Raw genomic sequence first — 13,901 nt, 5'->3', positions numbered from 1 at the left:
GATGGATGCTTTCACCTGCGGTGTCTGCAGCTATAAAAGGAAGCCTTTATAAGGGTCCTAGAAGCTCCTTTCCCAAACACAAAGACTTGGAATTTTGACTGTGGTCATTTATACTGCCATCGAGAGGCAGGACTAACACACTAGCTGCCTTTGGGATTCCAAAAGACTTGCTGAGAAGACAGAGGGACAAATGGAAAGACCAGTGTTGGACTACTTTAAGTAGTTAAGGCTGGGCATGGGTAACCTGCAACCGGGGCACCGAAAATGGATGTAAACTTGAGGAAATAATTTGAAATTTCAAGAAAAGCACTGAGGAGTTTATCATTGGAAAAATTTGGACTTCTTTACACAGCTTTTTTGTGTTGGGTCATGGTGGTATTTTCAGCGCATTGGTCTATATGACTTAATCTATCCCTTTGAGGATGGGGTGAGTGACATCCGAGAGGAAGTCATGAACTTGGGTGAACTTCTGGAAGAGAGAGATGAGGTTTCACTGCCGGGTCAGGCTTTTCATCTCCTTTATTCCTGAGCTTTATTCTCAGTTGGTTGTAGAGGGCCCTTCTGTTGCAATCTGACCTATCATACCCGATACCAAATCAGGTGAGGGTTTGTAAGAAGTGACAGTTTCCTCGTTTGAGGACATTTGTTCTTCGACTGGAACGCAGCAGGATTGATGATTTTTACATACTGCTTTTATGACTTCGTCAGCATTGCATTTTTTCCTGCAGCGCCCTGAGTTATGCCAGCATTTTTTTCCACCGCGATAGGCTGAAAAACAAAAGGAAAGACCACTGATTTTAGGATACCGGTGCTCTCAATTCTACAAGCATGGCTGTGCAGTTGACATCCCATGACAACATCACGGGTCATAATTAGACTATGGCCACTAGGTTCCCAACTCAGGCTTGGTAAATACTGTGTTTCTGAAAATATCTGTTCCCAAACTCATATCTGTCCATTTTTAAAAACTTTCCTGAAAGTGAGATGCATTCTTACCATAAACGAAAAGACACTTGCTAGTCAGAAGGAATTGGAATTAGTTATAAAGAAGCCACTGGGCTTGTGTGAAGCTACCCACATAAAGGAAGTTCCTCTTGTCACTGGGATTGAGCTATTTGCATTGCTCACAACCTACGTGGCTAAATTTCTTTGAATACTTTCAAAATATACACTTGAATAAGTATATAAAATATATCCTTGTACTTTAAAAAATAATAAAATGAACACCCATGCATTCTGATTAAGAAATAGAACATTATTAGAGCCTTACCATGGTCTAGGTGTTCCTAAGAAAGATGCAGGTATTAGGACTTCTTAAACTTTGTAATTTGCTTATGAATCACATAAAAGCCTGGTTAAAATGCAGATTCTGTTTCAATTGGTGGGAAAGGGTCTGAGTTTCTGCTTTTCTAACAATCCTCTAGGTACCAGTACTGCTAGTGCGTGGACAAAATTTTATGCAACAAGGTTTTAGTCTGTAAAAAAAACCTTAATAAGTTCCGTTTGTTTAATAGCCTACATTCTATATTTTCCAACCAAATGCAATAAAATTAGAATGAAAAATCCCATGTATTTGAAAATTAAACAACATGATAAAAAATAAGACAAATCAGAAGCGTAGAAGTAATGAAGTTAGAAATAACGAAATCAGAAAACGTCTGGATAGACTGATTAAGGAAAAAAAAGGAAAATAGAAATGACACCATTCATGAAATGGTGAAATAAAACCAGATACAACATGTAAAAAATAACAGATAAGAACTGTCAACAGTTCTACACTAATAAAATTAATTGAAGTCTAGGTGAAATAGGTAAATGCCTAAAAATATTTGAATGATAGCCTAGGAAGAAAACATGAACCTACATCAATTAATAAGTGTTTGGAAATTGAAATGTGAAAAAAACTCTTCTTCCCCAAGGCCTCAGCCCTAGGTGATTTTTAACATTTTTTTATTGAGTTATAGTCATTTTACAGTGTTGTGCCAAATTCCAGTGTAGAGCACAAATTTTCGGTTATACATGAACATACATATATTCATTGTCACATTTTGTTTTTCTCTGTGAGCTACCACAAGATCCTGTATGTATTTCCCTGTGCTATACAGTATAATCTTGTTTATCTGTTCTACATTTTGAAATCCCAGTCTGTCCCTTTTCACCCCCCACCCCCTTGGCAACCACAAGTTTGTATTCTATGCCTATGAGTCTGTTCTAGATGATTTTAAAAACTGCGGTGAATACGTATAACGTAACATTTAGCATCTTCACCATTTCTAAGTGTATGGTTCAGTATAATTCACTTTGTTGTGTTGCCATCACCCACGGAACTCTTTTAATCTTGCAACAGAAACTTTGTACCCATTAAAAAAATACCTCACCCCCACCACCTTGGCAACCATCATTCTGTTTTCTGTCCTGATAAATCTGACTACTCTAAGTGCCTCATGTGAGTGGAATCATGCACTATTTGTCATTTTGTGACTGGCTCCTCCACTTAGCATTATGTCGTCAACGTTCATCCACATGGAGCATGTGTCAGAATTTCCTTCCTTTTTAAAGCTGAATAATATTCCACTGCATGTGTAGACCACAGTTTCTTTATCTCTTCATCAATCAACAGACATTTGGATTTCTTCCAGCTTTGAACTATTGTGATTGATGCTCTTATCTTAGCTGATTTTAAAAATAAGTTCTACTGATTTCACAGAAGATCCAAATACTAATCTTACATAAAAAGTTCCAGAAAATAGCAGAGTGAGGGAAAGAAAAGCTGCCTGCATCATTTTTTATTTTATATAAATTAATATATTTATTATTTAATTCTTACTTTCTATCGAAGTGTAGTCAATTTAACATGTTAGTTTCACGTGTAAAGCAAAGCAATTCAGTTATACCCATACATACATATGTATATATTTCAGATTCATTTCCATAACAACTCATTACAAGAAATTGAATATAGTTCCCTGTGCTGTGCAGTAGGGCCTTGTTGTTTATCTATTTTATATAAGGTAATATGTATATACTAACCCCAAACTCCTTTTGTGAGACAACTGTAACTTTGGTTCTAAAACTAGAAAACAATAGGTTCATTTTCTTTATAAATGTAGATTTTAAAAACCCTGAAGTATCAGCCAATTGAATTCAACAGTGTATTAAAATATATTATGATCAAGTAGGGTTTAACTCCAAATGCAAAATATTATCCAACATTAAAAGATCCTTCAATGAAATTCACTACCTTTATGGAATTAAGGAGATAAATAATAGAATTATATTGTTTTATGCAGAAAAATGACTTGATAAAGTTCAATGCTTGCTTATGATGAAAACCTGAGGCAAAGCAAGAATAGTAGGAATTTTCTTAATTTGGTGAAGGTTATGTAGTAAATTCTAGAACTAACATTATCTAATGGAGAAACGAATTCCCACTAAGGTCAGGAAAACAAAAAGATATTCTCTATTATTACTATTATTTGAAATAATAGTCGCATATCTGGCCAATGCTTAAAGGGGGGATAAAAAAAACCAAACCAGAGTATGAGGATTGGAATAAAAGAGAGAAAATTGTCATTCATTCTAGCAGTCATGATTATAATATAAAAAAGGGACCAACAAAATATATTTAATAGGGGTTTAGTAGTTGTGTCACATCAACCTACAAGACTCAGTAGCACTTCTCTACATCAGCCACAACTAACTAGAAAATATATTAAAATACACAGCATAGCTCTGAAATACCTTGTTTTAAACTGAGAATATCTAAGACCTCTATGGTCTTAAAACTATAGCAGAAGACATGATCTTAAATGAGATGACTTAATTATATAGATTCACTTCCCTATAAATTAATCCACAAATTTAATGGAATTCAAATCAAAATCCTAGTGGGATTTTGAGGAAACTTCATTTTACATTAAAATTTATAATGAAGAATGAAAGCCATCAATTGCTAAGATTACGTTTTTAAAAAGCAAGACAAAAGCTTGCCCTTCTAGACACTGACAGCCTATCAAGCCATGGTAACACAAAAAATATAGTAGATTGTCACCAGAACAAATAGATCAATAGAACAGAATAGACAGCTTGAAATAGACTCATGCTTAAATAGGGAACCTGATACACAATAACAATTTCACCGTGAATTAATGGAGAGGCATAGATTATTTAGCATACAGTGTTGGGCAAACTGGTGAACTCCATGAGAAAAACACAAGTGGATATATACATTCCATCCGGTGGCTTAAAGATCTAAATGTGAAAGGCAAAGTTAAAAAGTTATTAGAAGATAATGTCAGAGATTTCCTTTTAGACACAAGAATGGGAAGAATTTCTTTAACAAAATCACCAATCACAACCCACAAGGCAAAATACTGTTGAATTTGAATAGCCCAGAATTAAGTATTTCTGTTCAATTGAAGGATATATCATGGGCAGAATTTATAGACAGGTAGATGACAGATTGGGGGACAATATTCAGGGACTAAAACTGATGAGAGAATAATGTAAAATATAGATAAAGATCTCCTGCCTGTCAACGAGAAAGTATCACTTGCCCAGTAGAAACTGTGGGCAAAGGATATAAATAAGCAATTAACAGAAGTGGAAAAAGTCACCAGTTTATTCATTCAACAAATGTTGAAGGCACTGTTCAAGATACAGGGGCTACTCTCATTAGCGAAATGAGCTAAACTTTCTGCTCTTATGGGGATCTGTCTTCTCAGGAGACAGTAAATGAGACTGTAAGTAAGAGAAAAAATTGAGACCTTTTTTTACATCAGATGTTGTTAGCATAGATGATAAGCATTCTTGAGAGCAGGAAGCAGGGAAGGGTGAGTAGGAAGTGTGTGATTAGAAGGGAAACAATAAAAGACCCCATTAAGAAGGAAGTGAGAAAGTGAGCTATGACACTAACTGGTGGGGGAAGTGTACCAGGCAGAGGAAGTAGCAAGCAAGGAGGCAAGAATTATCCCAAAGTTTCTGCAAAACCTTTAGGTTGCTATGGTGACTGCAGAATAAGTTAGGTGGAGAGAATTAGAGAAATATGATGGAAGTTGAGAGCTCCCAGGGTCTTGCAGGTCACTGAAAGCAAGCCGTTCCTATACTTTGATCCCAGTAAGAGAAATGCAAATAAAAACAGCCGTGTGATATTACTTTATACCCATCAGACAGGTAAAAATAATGCTGAGTGTTGGAGGGGTTATGGTGATGTGGTGACCCTGGTGCACTGCTGGTGAGAGGTATGGAGATTTCCTTGCCCCTATAAATATCACTGATTTTTATTCTTCTTTCTTAAACATAGGGACAGTCCAAGATAAAATAGGAAGACATTATGCTTCCTTCATCATCTCAACTATTCCCTCTAAGGGAATGGTGCCAAATTTATCTCTTACCAGACACTCAGACTTAAAACCCTAGAACATGTAATATTTCCTTTGCTCCCTACATGTTCCATTTCAATGATTTATGGATTGCTCTAACAAGATCTTTCATATCTGTGTCTTTCCTAGTCTCAACACCACCACCAGAACTCAAACAGACACACTGATCCCATGTGGATCATGTGAAATTGTCCCTGATTGTGTCTGGAATTGCACCTGGAGAATTACTCAAAACCTCTCGAGATCTACTTATTTCTATTGGCACTGTCCTGAAAGGCATACACAGGAGGAATTAATGGAATAAAATATTTCACACTTACCTTTTGATTTCAAAGCCATCTGATTTCAAGGAAATTTATTTTGTATAAATCCTTATCCAAATATGTAGAGATATTCATACAAGTATGTTCCTTGATGGATTCTTAGAAAACTGGGGCATTCCCAAATGACTGCTCATAAATTATGACTTATTCCACTGTGGAATTTTACAACTTTACAAAGAATGAGGCAGATCTTTAGGTGGTGACATGGAAAGATGGTCACAAAATATTATTAAGTGAATGAAGAACACAGCATAACCATGTGTATGGTGTCTTTACTCTTTATATAAAAAAGGAATACATAGATAAGTTTTTATATGACTGTGTTCATATTTTGAAGTGTATCTTGAGAGATTTACAACAAAGGAGAAAGCAGGGTATGCTGAATAGAAAAATTATTCAGGTCCTTCTCAGTAGCAATTTCAAAGTTCTGGTCGTGACTTTTGATATACTTATAAAAGCAGTGATTATTAAAAGCATAGACTTTTATTGGACAAGAGAGAAGGAAATTCAGCTCTATTTTTTTTTTTTGCATAACAGCTCTGCAGATATTTTCTGACCTGTTTGCTCAATTCCAGGCTCTGAGAAAAGAGAAAAGAACTCATTTAAAGCTGTAACAGGATTTCTAGGATCAGGAAAACTTAGGAAAGTAGGCTTGGGGAATCCTTTTCAAGAGCTGGCACAAAGTGGAAAGAGAACTGAAATGAGTTAAGCTGTCATCCAGTTCCTTAGGTGGCAACTTGGAACAGAGAACCAAGGACAACTTGGATGTTGGGGTTGCCCCTGTTGATTGCGGATAACTTGTCCACCTTCAGGTCTACCCCTGCCAGGGAATGTAGTCCCAACATGGGGGCCATGGCGCTGCTCAGATTAGGGGGTACAGTGACACGCTGGAATTTACATGGGCCAGAGCCTATTCTACCTCCATTTTGGCAGCTTCCCTGGGTTCTGATTACCTGGGATCACTTGTGGTAGGAACACAAGCACAGTAAAAGTCAGGAGCAGAAGTCTCATGGTCCTTGGGAAGTAGGAGGCAGTGGATCCTGGAGTCCAGAACACGTTGCGCAGTATGAATCTGAACTAGAGTTTTATTGGCCTCTCTAGGGTGGGGGCAGAGGGACGGGGCACTGAACTGGACAGATCTGTAAATGCTAACCCATGCAGAACAACAGTCTGTTGGCTGGTACGTTGATCAAGCATCTGATACAGCCACTGGGAGGGCAAGCAAAGGTTTTATAAGTCACAGGCTTTTAGGAAGTGTTTGGCGATATGGAGACAGAGGGTTGCCCAGAGATTGCTACTTTGCCATTCTGAGGTTAAGAGGATCTGGCTATTTCAGACCGTGTTAGATTCTGTTAGCTTACCAATACCCATGTGCTTCTGCATTTTCCAGCCTTTCTTGTAGCTAGGTTAGGGGCATGTGACTGGGCTCTGGCCAATGGGAATAAGTAGTAAAATGATGAACGTCTTCCTACCTTGGCTGTTAAGGACAATTTATATGATCATCCAGCCCTTTTCCCCCTTGGTGTGATAATCTTAGATGCCACATATTTCAGATGCTGTAATTAACGGCAAGTTGGAGAAGGTCTGCGTGACCCACGTTGGACTTTGTATAAGCAAAAATAAATTGCTGTTTTTAAGCCACTGAGATTTCCGGGTTTATTTGCTATTCCAATATATTCTATCATATCCTGACTATATTTTCTTTGTATCCTCTCCTTAGAACATTGCGCCTAAGATACTTTTTCATGGCTATTTGCTTCAGGCTTTAGCTTGAATGTCGCATTCTCAGAAGGGATTTCTCTGAATATTCTAAAGTAGGCACTCTTACTCAATTGTTATTTGGACTGAGTCCCTTTCTTGTTTCATCTATAATAGCAACAAAAAATTATTCATTTTTCACTTGTTTATTTTCCACTTTTTGCTGGATAGAAAGCTTCCATGGATCAGGCAACAAACTTGGCATCTTCAATACTGTAGCCCCAGTGTCAATCACAGTGTCTTTCAATATCATTGGTATTTGGAAAACGTCTGTTGAATAAATTAATGAAATGGACCCTATTTGGCATCAGTTTTCTTATCTATGAAGTGTGATAGTACTAGTCTCCATCTCACAGTTTAAAAACAATTTTTTTTTAGTGCTGCTATGTTTTGAGTAGTGATTTATTCTTAGAGCTCAAATTTAACTGTTGTTCAATTTCCCAAAAGGGAAATAGAGCTCCTGATACTCTAACATTTGAAGTTTAGAAAGAATCATATCTGCAGGGAATTTATAATTATTAACAAAAACTGGTTGGATGAGGGCTACTCAGTGAGGAACTTTCTGCAAGACTGTGGCCAGTACAACAGGGCTTAAACTCACTTGCTGCTAAAAGCCCTTCTTTTTATTTGGGACAAGATTTTCTTACAGGTTCCCATAATGTGAGATCATTACATATTCAAACCATGAAGGGGAGCTCAAGGCTTCTCATCTTGAGTCTCCAAGAAGATGGAGATGTGCAGAGATCAAAACCAATACAGAGTCCTTGAGGACTCCCAAGTGGCCCTTGGGAATGGACCTCTTGTAGGTTTTTTGGGGGGGAGGGAAGGGGGAGAAGACAAGTAGGTTTATTTATTTATTTTTTATGGCGGTACTGGGGATTGAACCCAGGACCTCATGCATACTAAGCACACACTCTACCACTGAGCCATAACCCACTCTGAGAATGGGCCCCTTAATGGAGGCCACAAAAAGGTATCAAATGAACCTGATCTTGAGCTCTCTCCTCCCTTTGGTGTTTATGCTGGAACATTTATTTGAGGTTTCTGGGGTTTTTTTTTTCCTTTTCTGGGGCCTCCTCCCCTAACACAAATATGTTTAGGAAGACAAGTATTATCACGCAGGTTTCAGCTACTTTCTACACAGGCCCTTGGATTGCCAAATATGGTCGGAGCTTGGGTCAAGAAAATAAGCCCCTGGAGCCTGCAAATCAACAAAGTTATCTTTGTTGTTTAGTCTTTAAGCAAAGGAGACAGAAGGATTCCTTAGGGCACACCTCTGGCCCGGCCACTTTCTAGGGCAGGGCGTTAAACAAAAGTTTGTTGGTTTATTTTTTTTTTATTTAGACAAGTGTTTATTTTTCAATTGAAATTTATTGGACACATAACATTGTGGAAATTTAAGGTATGGAACAGGTTGAGCTGATACATTTATATATTGTATCAAACATATATGATTGCCATTGCAATGATAGTTAGCACCTCTATCATGTCACGTAATTATCATTTCTTTTTTGTAGTGAAGACAACTATGATCTAGTCTTTTACCAAGTTCATTGAGGTTTTGGTCTGAATGTCCCTGATGATTAGTGATGTCCACTTTTTCATGTACAGGTTATTATTATTATTATTTTTGCTACTGAATTTTATGAGTTCCTTATATATTTTGGATGTTAACCCTTTATGACTTTGCAAATATTTTTTCCCATTCCATTGGTGGCCTTTTCATTTTGTTGGTAGTTTCTTTGGCAGTGCTAAAGCTTTTTAGTTTGATGTAGCCCCACTTGATTATTTTTGCTTTTGTTCTGTGGGCTTTGGGTGTCATATTTGAAAAATCATTGCCAAGACCAATGTCAAGAAGCTGTTCCCCTATGAGTTTAACCGTTTCAGCTCTTAAATTTAAGTCGTTAATCCATTTGAGTTTGTTTTTGTGAGTGATGTAAGATAGGGGCCCAATTTCATTCTTCTGCATGTGGTTATCCAGTTTTCCCAACACTATTTGTTGAAGAGACTATTCTTTCCCCATTGAGTATTCTTGGCTCCCTCGTGGAATATTAATTGACCATACATGAGGGAGTCTATTTCTGAGCTCTATATTCTATTCTATTAGCCTAAGTTACACAGAGGTTTACAACCAAAGGTGAGTTAGTAATAAACAGGATGCATTTATCTGAGGCGTCTCTTAATTTACAAAAAAACTCTTAGTGTCCTGGTAGCTGTTGCAAAAAAAAAAAAAATCAAGGAACTACTTATGTTGAACCAGAAAGCAAATATAAAACAGGGAATTTCCCTTAAGCTTGCCAAACTCTGTTTGGGAAGGCAGAGGCCCAAATGGAGAGAATAATGCCTCTGACTTGGAATACTATCATAGCAGATGCAGAGGAAATGGAATGTGTTTTTCTTGGGTGAAGTAATTTGATACTTGATGTTTCAAAAAAAATTCTTTGAGTATACTTTCATGGGAAAGTTTCTAGATTTCCTTATAACTATTTAATTTGTTTACCATTGTCTTGTTTAGAATTATATACTGGTGGGGGTGGGACACCATGGTATTTTCAGTGCTTTGGGCACCTCAAAGTCTTAATCCAGCCTTTTGAGGACAGAAATGAGTGACAGCGAAGAGTTTTTCATGTGCTTTAATGGACCCATGGAAAAGAGACTGAAGTTAACAGTCCCTGGCCTAAGAAGTCCCCCAAATTTTTGGCTTTACTCTAAATTCTTGCCGGTTCTATGATGACTCCTGGTACATGCTCCAAATGCAAAGTTCCTTTCAAATTATTATTAAAAGTTTGAGATTTCCTGATAGGTGCTTGGAGTGGTCCATGGTGCTGAGAATCTGTCTTCCTTGGAACACAGCAATAGTCACCATTTCTACATGGCTTTTTAATCTGTTCACCAGATTTGCAGTCTTGCCTACAGTGTCCTTTCAAGATCCAGCAAGATTTTCGGCCCCTGCAGACTGAGAAGAGTAAAGAAAGGCAATTATCTCAAGACATTGAGGCTCATAGTCATAACAATTAGAGTGACCATATCTGTAATCTTCACAGTAACCTCGTGCTCATTAAGGGAGGTTGTGTAAGCAAAGCAAAGTTCAGTACACACTGTATTTCTAAGCATCTTATTATCAATGTCAAAGGAACTTGCTAGCTAGCAGGAACTGATGTTATTAAGTAAGAAGTTGTATCGTTATATGAAATTAACTGAGCAGAGTGGGCTAATTTAATTCCACCCGTAGAATCTAAAAAATCATACAAAACAGAAACAGATTCACAGACATAAAACAAACTTATGGTTACCAAAGGGGAAATAGAAAGTGGGAGGGATAAATTAGGAGTAGGGGATTAACAGACGCAAACTAGTACACATAAAATAGATAAGCAACAAAAATTTACTGTAAAGCACAGGGAATTATACTTAATATCTAGTAATAACCTATAATGAAAGAGAATCAGAATAAAAGAATATATATGCATATATATGTGTAGCCAAATCACTTTGCTGTATACCTGAAAATAATACAATACTGTAAATCAACTATACTTCAATTTTAAGAAGTCTGTGTCTTTTAGACATGTTGTTTGATCTTTCTTTCTCATTTGAGAGCCTAAGCCTTTATTTAATCCATTGATATTTATTATAATTAAATTATATTTGGATTTATTTCTCCTATCTTATTTTATATTTTCCATTTATTGCGGTTTTTTTCTTATTTGCTATTGTTAATTAGAATAAATAGGGGGTTTTTTTCAACTGGTTTAAAATGTATTTTATTTTTACTCTTATGCTATCAGCAATAACATAAAGCCCATGACACGTATCTTCATTGATTTTGAAACATCTATAATTATATCTTAGACCTTATCAAGGCAAGTACCTCAGCAGTGCTCTCACATTCCTTGACTTTTTCTCCCCTTAGCCTTGGCCATCCCCTTTCTAATCACGCTGATTATCTAAAATTTATGGAAATTATGGGATACATTTTCTTTGTCTATCCCTCCCATTCAGTCTACTTTTCTTTTTAGGTCAACTACAAAATTACAAATTAATTGATAATTCTTACCTCTCATTGCTAACATCCTTCTGGGATTTACTTCTCTTTTTATTTGAGTTCTTTCACCAACACTGTTTTCAAAGTGTGTCTTTGTGTGGCAAACATTCTGAGGCCCTCAGATGATGCTTGAGAATATTTTTGTTCTACTCCCACATTTAAATAACAGTGTAAATGGATATAAGATTCTAGGTTTAGGGTTCCTTTCCTTCACTATTAAATTATTTATTTTCCTTTCAGTGTTACAGTTGAGAACTTGCCACAACCCTGATTTTTCTGGGTTTATGTAAAGAGTGGTCATTTGGGTTTTCTTAAGCTCTTTTGCCCTGGAAGGCAAGTGATTTCTTCTGGCTGTGTCTGATCCAAAGGAGACATAGAGAAAGTGCTTAAGAAAAACAAAATTATAAATTTACTCTATCTAGAAAGTTGACCTCTAGGAACTTACATAGAAATTTCTGTCCAAGTAAGTAAAAACACATGTGCAAGAAGTCAGCTGCAGCTTTGTTTGTCTTATCAAATACCTGGAAAGAGCACATTTTACCTTCAATAGGGGTTAGATGTAGAAAGTATGATCTGTCCATATGATAGACTAGTATGTGATTTCTAGAAGCAATGAGGCCAATTTTTCTGTGCTGACGAGGAAGATGTTTATCATATATTGTTGCAGAAAAAATTTTAGAGCAATATGTAGCCATTTCTTTTGGTTAAAAAAAGCATAGGTACCTTCATATTTATAAATGCATAGAGAAAAGGTTTCAAACATCAGAGAGATGAAGGGAATGGTACCTTGTCTAGAAAATTATTCAGGCCTTCACAAACAGTAGTTTCAAAGTTTTGGACATGTGTTTGTGTAATCTAACAAATCATGAAGAAAATCACAGACTTCAGTAGCTGGAAAGGAGCAGGAAGGACATGTGCTCCCTTCCACATGACTGCTCTGTAGATACCATCACCCCAGACTACAGGAACAGGGATTTCATATGAAGGAATAATAAGACTTAATGTCTAAGATACGCTTCAGGACTCCTGATCTGGTAAAGACTAGAAAGACAGCTGAAGTCAGACAGCTGCTCAGTTAGGTCCTCGGGACATAGATTGGGGCAAAGTACCAAAGGCAATTTTGCACGCTGAGATTATGCCTGAGTATTGAAGGGTGTCTTTTTCAGAAGACACCCTGCTGCTCTACTCAGCTCTAGAGATCCTGGCCAGATATCCATTTCTATATGGGACCTCTGGTTTATCTTGGGAAGAGAATATTCTGATAAGATCAAGAACATTTCAGGAGCCCTTAAAAACCCTATCTGAATGGACAGAAAGATATTAAACTTCTGTGGGCAGTTCCCTGTCCCAGCTCTCTTTTCCTTCTTCCCTGGTTCCGGTTACCTGGCAACATCTGGAACAGGATCAAAAATACAGTAAGGGTCAGGAGCAAGAATTTCATGATGTTTGAGAAGGCTGTGGCAGGTCCAAGAGTCCAACATTCTGCAATGGAGTTTGGGACTCAGATTTTTATTTGCCTCCATGGGGCGGGGCTCAGGGGGCCGGATCACTGATAATGAAACAAGGAGAAGTACAAAGAAACATTTATCCTTTGGCCAGTAGCATTACAACACAGAGCCTTAATTCTAGGTCCTCTGAGGGGAGGCGGAAGAATAGAAGAGAAGGTTAAAATGTCATGGAAGTATATACAGAGAGGATCCACACACCAGGAAGTCTTCCTGGCCCCCAGCCCACCCGACTCATGGGAGTGTGATAATCCTGTTCATAGACCCTCCCCCTCTATCCAGGTCCTCCTTACACAGCATTAAACCAACTGAAAACACACTGTGGGCAGAAACTGCCAATCTCTATTGTTTCCACGATCAACGGCTTAAATTAAGAGGAATCCAGAAAACAACAGTTTAATGACGTGAATAAATACGTTTTAAATACAACGCATAACATCCTCCTACAATTAGGATCTTGGGAATCAAGTAAGTCAGAATTCCTCATTTCATAGATGGAACATTGAGGTCAAGAGAGAAGAGTTGGGGAGAGGACTCTTACAACAGGGCCTGATGTAATCAGAAAGTCCCTATTCCCAGGGTAGATGAAGCGTAGTACTGGGGATGCTGCTTGTGACGTGGGTATCCTGGGAAAGAGCACAGTAACATCTCTGAACACTTTGACATAAGGCGCTGACTCTGCACCCAGCTGACATACTGGATCCAGGTTAGTCTTGTCTCTCTTAGGCCTCATTTTTGCCCCTATCAGCCCTTGCAGGAACAAGTCATATAACTTTATGCCAACATGCTTGTTTGGCCACAGAAGTACTCATAAATCTTCCGAGGAATTGTCTAATATCCTTGTTCTGGATGTTTCCAGGTGGTTTATTTCTTTTGGTCATTTTTGTTT

At 37.5% G+C, this 13,901-nt stretch overlaps 1 long non-coding RNA gene across 1 annotated transcript in view; it reads right to left on the bottom strand.

Moving 5' to 3' along the window:
• Positions 1–10,331: 10,331 nt before the first annotated feature.
• The window catches only part of LOC102531197 (uncharacterized), a 142,497-nt gene continuing 138,927 nt past the window's right edge, over positions 10,332–13,901 (bottom strand). The window contains exon 5 of the long non-coding RNA XR_012061455.1: positions 10,332–10,418. This is a non-coding gene — a long non-coding RNA (uncharacterized lncRNA). The remainder of the gene's footprint in view (positions 10,419–13,901) is intronic.

Source organism: Vicugna pacos, chromosome 19 (genome assembly GCF_048564905.1).
Source record: "Vicugna pacos chromosome 19, VicPac4, whole genome shotgun sequence".
Lineage (NCBI taxonomy): Eukaryota > Metazoa > Chordata > Mammalia > Artiodactyla > Camelidae > Vicugna > Vicugna pacos.
Note: the sequence above shows the minus strand (reverse complement) of the source record. Positions and strands in the feature narration are given on the sequence as shown.